Source organism: Hakea prostrata, chromosome 2 (genome assembly GCF_041222555.1).
Source record: "Hakea prostrata isolate BN-2017 chromosome 2, UWA_Hpros_2, whole genome shotgun sequence".
NCBI classification, from domain to species: Eukaryota; Viridiplantae; Streptophyta; class Magnoliopsida; order Proteales; family Proteaceae; genus Hakea; species Hakea prostrata.
In genome coordinates, this window is record NC_142601.1 from 8474473 (window position 1) to 8480472 (window position 6000).

The following is a 6000-nucleotide window of genomic DNA, read 5'->3' on the forward strand; positions in this document are numbered from 1 at the left end:
TTTGGGACCTGAGAAATGGGGGTCGAGGATATGGAAAATGCAGGGGGAGTGGTCAGAGAGATTGGGAGGGGAGAAATAGGAATGAGAAGCTGGGAAAATGGATAGCCAGGACTCATTGACAAGGAAACGATGAGCTTGGAGGCGATGCAAGCTTCTCCAATTCTACGGTTTTGCCAAGTGAGAAGGTGGCCAGACCAACAAAGGCCGGAGAGCCCCGTATTCTCTAGGCAAGAGTTAAACTCATCCATAGCCATTGGATCCAAGAGATTACCCCCAACTCTCTCATGAGAATACTGGACAATATTAAAATCACCACCAATATCCCAGGGGTGACCCTTCGTAGAAGGAGCTAAAGAGTGGAGATCATCCCAAATAGGGAACGCTCAGAGGGCCGATTGAAACCATAGATAATGGTGAGAAAGATGGGAGAGAACAAGGAGGGATGAAGAAGCTGAAGGTGCACGCGCCCACCCCCACGGCACCCACCGGCAACCCGAGAGGTGACCACAGCCCGAAGACGGACGAGGATCAACCTCCCACATAAACAAAACATAATCAGAACAATCATAACAAGAGTGCGGAAGATAAATCATAGATCCAATAATGAAAGAATGAATCATAAACGAACGAATAATAGATATAATCGAGACAAACGATAAGAAAGTGAAGCAAAACCCACACACAGCGGAAAAGTAGCCTAAAGAAAAACTAGACAAAACAACCCGAGCAGACAGGGTAACAAATGTCTCCACATAGACGACACCGAGGATAGACCAAAAAGCACAAGGACGCCCACCAATGGCGGACAAGCACGACGGAGCAAACCACGCGGGACTGAGAAGTGGAACCGCAACACCCCCGGAGAATGTCCTCGCCGCGCCCAAGGGACCGCAAGACCGACGCAGGATAGCAACAACAGACAAAAAGGAATGAGCAAAGAAACCGAAGGCAAAACCAAAAACAAAAGGCGGATCCAACAAACAAAAGCAAATGATATGAGACAAACAAGAATGAATGAACAACCAGGATGGGCCAGGTAGACAGCAAGCAAGCACCGACCAGGAAAGTCCACCACACCCAACCAAAGAACGGACCCACGGACACACCGGCGAGCAGCCGGGAAGGGCCCACCCGGACAAACCGGCGGGGGAAGCAACACACCCCACAACCAGGAAAGGGCGCAGCGGGAAACCAGCCAAAGCAAGCCTACAGACACAAGCGGACGAACCCACCCGCCCGACGACGACCCAACAGAGCGACCAGGCACCGACCAACCGGACACGGACACAACCCAGGACCACAAGGAAACGGGAAGCACGCCACGGGGGACCGGCAGGCCGGAGCCCAAGCAACCAAGCAACCACCAAAAAGGCCCCACAAGGACGCCCCAGGGGGACCGGCGAGGCCCAGAACCCAGCACCACGGGGGGCAAACCCCCGAAGGGGACAAACAGACACCAGCCAAACACACAGACAACCAGAAGCACCAACGAGGAAGGGCGAGGGAGGAAACACAAAACGAGAGCCAAGGAGAAGGGAAAGGACACCCAAACCAACGAAGCACACAGCAAAAAAACAAAAGGAACCAAAGGAAAGAAAAACAACACGAAACAGGAAGAAACAACAGAACAACAAAGAAAAGAAGAGAACAAAGAGAAGAGAACAGAAGAAAAAGGAAACAAAAGAAAAAATAGAAACAGAAGACAGAAAAGGAAAAACACACAAGAAAGGGACCAAGAAACAAGAAGAGGCAAAGAGAAGAAGGCAAAAAGAAACAAAAAGGAAAGAGAAAAACAAAACCGGGGGGGGGAGGGATGGGGCCCCCCGGGCGGAGAGGGGGCAAAGGAACAAGGGGAGAGGAAGGGGGACCAAAAAAAAAGGACAAGAAAAGGAAACAAAAGACAAAACAAAAGGAGAGAAGAAAAGAAACAGACAGAAAGGAGGGGAAGGAGAAAAGAAAAGGGGAAAGGCGAAGAAAAAAAGGAAAAACCGAAGAGACAGAGGGAAGAGAGGGGGAGAAAAGAAAGCGGCCGGGGAGAGAGGGAAGGAGAGGGGAAGGAGGGAGGGGCAGGAGAAAGGGGGAAGAAAAAAGGAAAGAGGGGGGGGGGGGGGGGGGGGAGACGGGGGGGCCGGGGGGGGGGGATTTGACGGAACAAAAAAAGGTTCCGGTCAAGGTTAGGGTGGGGATGAGATGAGGGGTCAAGGAGAGAAGAGAGATTTGGAAATTTGAGGGATTCCAAAGAATCCAAAAATGGCCATTAGGGGCAAGATTAGGGTTCAAGAGGAACAACCAAGAGGGGGCTATAGATCTGACAATTCAAAGGGTGTTATCATCATGAATATGGGTTTCAAGGAGGGCACAAAAATATGCTTTTGCTTCACGAATAGAAAATTTCACATCAGCTTGCTTGGAGAGTTATTTAGCCCTTTAACATTCCAAATGAGGATTTTGTACATGGTTACAATTGGGGTGGGGAGAGGGCATCCAAATTGCCTGTGGGGTGGGGGCAGCATTTAGAGAGAGAGGAGGGGGCTCAATGGGCCAAGCAGGGGGGTGGGAGTTTCAAAAAGATTCGGGTGAATGGAGGAACCAAAATTTGGGGTATTTGGGTAAAATGGTTTAGTTAGGGGAAGACGAAGAGGGGGGGATGGTTTAGTTCAAAGGCCGTTGATCGGTTATGAGAGATGTTTCATTGGCCCAAGGTGAGAGATGGTGGGATGGGCCAGAGGCATAAGAAGTATGGTTTAAGTTGGTGTTAGTGTCGAGCTTAATAGGTTATCGATGGGCTAAGCAGGGGGTTAGATGGGTTTAAGTTGGGGTTGGGGGTAGGAGGTTTAATGGGCTTAAGTGAGAAGGCTCATTTAAAGATAGGTTGAGACATGGGTTGGGTTGAGATGGAGGGTAAATGGAGTCAGTAGGGTTGAGTGGGGCCACCATTCCGACAATGGGAGTTAAAGAGGGGGGGGGGGAAATACATTGAGGGCAACTTTATCTTCACCTTTTTCCCTAAGAAATAGGTTGTAGGAGAGGCGATGGAATGGCAGAGGCTTTATGCGGTTAAGAAGGAGCAGAGGTAACTGTTGCAGGTAAAGGCAATTGGTTACTTGATGAAGCACCTAGGTTGGCGTGATGGTCAGGATCAAGGAAAGCCGGATTTTGGGACGTCTAGGCAACAGAAGCTTCTTCAACAGAGCCATCGATATGAAAGGTGGGAGCTTCGAGCAAAGCCGCGTCAGAGGAATTATCGTCATTCACTTGAGAAGCAGGGTTTGTAGGAGATAGAGGTTTCAGTGTAGTAGGACCATAGGAAAAGGCGAATTTTTTTCTTCTTTCGGTTCCTCCGATAAGTCTTGGCCGCCGGAGAGGTCCTCGGGGAGGAAACGGCGGGAGCAAAGAGCACTGTGACTTTTTCGAGTTTGTCGGTTAAGGGGATCATAGCTGAAGAGATTTAAGTTTTCTTCCATTCTTTATTCAGGAGGCGGAGGAAGACTTATCTTCGATTGTTGGCGAAGAGTTCACAACGACCTATGTGGGCAAGATTCCAGTGGATGAATAGTTCTTAGAGAAGATAGAGTTGCAGGTTGATTCTTCATGACCAAAGGAATCACACGCATCACATCTCGCGGTTATCCATTCGTATGTTATGATTTAGTTGTGATGCAATCCATTGTCATCTTCGATGGCAATGTGAGCGGGGAGGGGTTTGGCTGCAAAAATTTCAACACAAATCCTAGCATACGAGAGGCGTTCCAATCTTATGGTTTTCAGATCTGTACAAAGAGAGCAACCGATGGCTAAACCAATTTTGTTAAGGCAATCCTGGTTCTAGAAGTCCAAGGGAAGACCAAGGAGGTTGATTCATAGGGGAATAGTGTTGAAGTCGACCCTATAGAGAGGCTTTGATTGTTCCCAAGATTTGATAAAAATGGGCGATTTACCCACAAATCATGGAGAGCCTTTGAGAGCTTTGGCTTTGCAAGGTGAAGCAAATTTGAAGAGAAAGGTGTTGGCGTCGATCAAGTAAGTATCCAGAGAACCTTGAGCGTGCCATTGTTTTGATAGGGAAGCTTTGACAATTCCAGGGGGCAGGGGCCTAGAAATTGGCCCAGGACAGCAAGGTTCCAAAGGTTGATGCTATTAGCAGTGGTAGCAGAGGGACAGTGAACCATGGGGGTGGTTTCAAAGGAGGGGGGGGGATGAATGAAAGGTTACAATCAAGGGTGGGGAGTGATGGAAATGGAGGATGGGAGGGATTGAACAAAGAGTTCCAGGCTTTGGTTGGTGGTTCAGGGTTACAAGAAAAGGCATTTTTTGGAGTATTCAGGTTTGTGATGGTGGTGGATGGAGGGTTGCTAGAGAAAGTAGATGGAGAAGGGGGGAGGGAGGGTTTCGAAGAGGGGGGTATCGGAGGACATTGGATCTCTGGTTAGGACCTTTTTCCTTCTATGCTACACCATCTAGGACTTCACATGTTATTGTTGTAGAATCCGGAAATCTAGTTTTACAACTTAGTGCCATCGTTGTGTCACAGATATTTACAAATAAGTGTGTTCAAGGTAAAGGTAGGTTGCTTGGGAAGGGTGGGAAAGAAAAAAGAAAAGGTAATCCCAGGCCTTGTCATTGTAGCATATCTCTAATAGCAGGAGTCATCGGAAGGCTCTGGGGACATGAGTTGACAATAGGTACTTCTCATCTTGTGGCTTAACAACACATGATTTTTCATCAAACAATCACCTGTGCCTCGAGAGCTTAACTCCATTGTTATAGAACAGATGTGGTCTGAGAAAGGGTGTATTCTTGATGTCCGTTAAACCCAAGAATTGCCTCATTGGATACAAAAGATTTTTATCACATTGTTAGGGAGTTGCCTGAGCAGGAAAAAGTTCAATGCCATGGAAGAGGGATATTATGGTTAAACAAATAGAGGGGCATTTTTACTTTTTAGACATCTAAAAGGAGATGTTAAAGAATGGACATATAATTTTGAGACCCAAAAAGTATTAAAAAATGGGGATTTGCCAACTTTTTCCTACAATATATGGGGTTAAACTTGAATGCTGCGCATTTAATGGACAGCATGTGCTACCAACGGTCGAAATTTAAATGCGCAATACTGTAGTTGAACCCCAATATATGTGGTGGAGCCTTCTCTTTGAACCTCGTGGTCTTTATTTTATAGTAGGAAATCACATTATTTTTTTGCATTCTAGCCATCTTACATTTTCTCATTACCTTGCACAAAAACAGGAAAATGTTATTTTTCTCAACACAAAATCAGCACAACAAATGTGTAGATCCAAGCTCCCATAACCCCTCGTCTTTTTAAAATTTTGGGTAAATTTTCTTTTAGTTTATTTTAGACAATTGAAACATTCTTTTATCTTCAGTCAATCTAAATTCCTTCTTATTTTATGTGAAAGGTACAATACTCACAGAAATTTCCTTATTTCCTTATTTAGTACACAACACCTCTTAGATTATGCTGACAAGGCCAGTGCTTGTGAAACCCAGCCCTATCCTAACCCTGACCCAACCCGGATCCTTTGATGTTTGTAGGTCCGAAGACCCAAAGTGGTGGAAGAAGAGACTTGTGGGCCCTCGTAGTTGAAGATTTGGTGTATGACTCAGAGCCTATGGATATTGACAGTGATGCCCCTTACTTGGATACACTGTTAGTGTTCGGAGAGAAACTACACCTAGAAGAGGGGAAGCTTAGTTGAAGTACTTGATGCACTTCCGATCTTGTTTCGAATTTATTTCTCTAATCTAGACTTGTTGATTGACTTGTAGGAGAAAACCCAACTCAATTTGGATTAATCTGGCCTTCCATTTCCCTATCTGAAGTTGCTGTCATGGCTTGGTTGACTGGCCCAGTCGACCAGTCAGTCGACCAGCAGATTATTAAATACGAAAATCACAAATTTCTTGATTATTTTAAGCCTACTTATTGGGACCTCATGAATAGAACCCTATTCTAATCATTTGGACTCCAGAGAACGA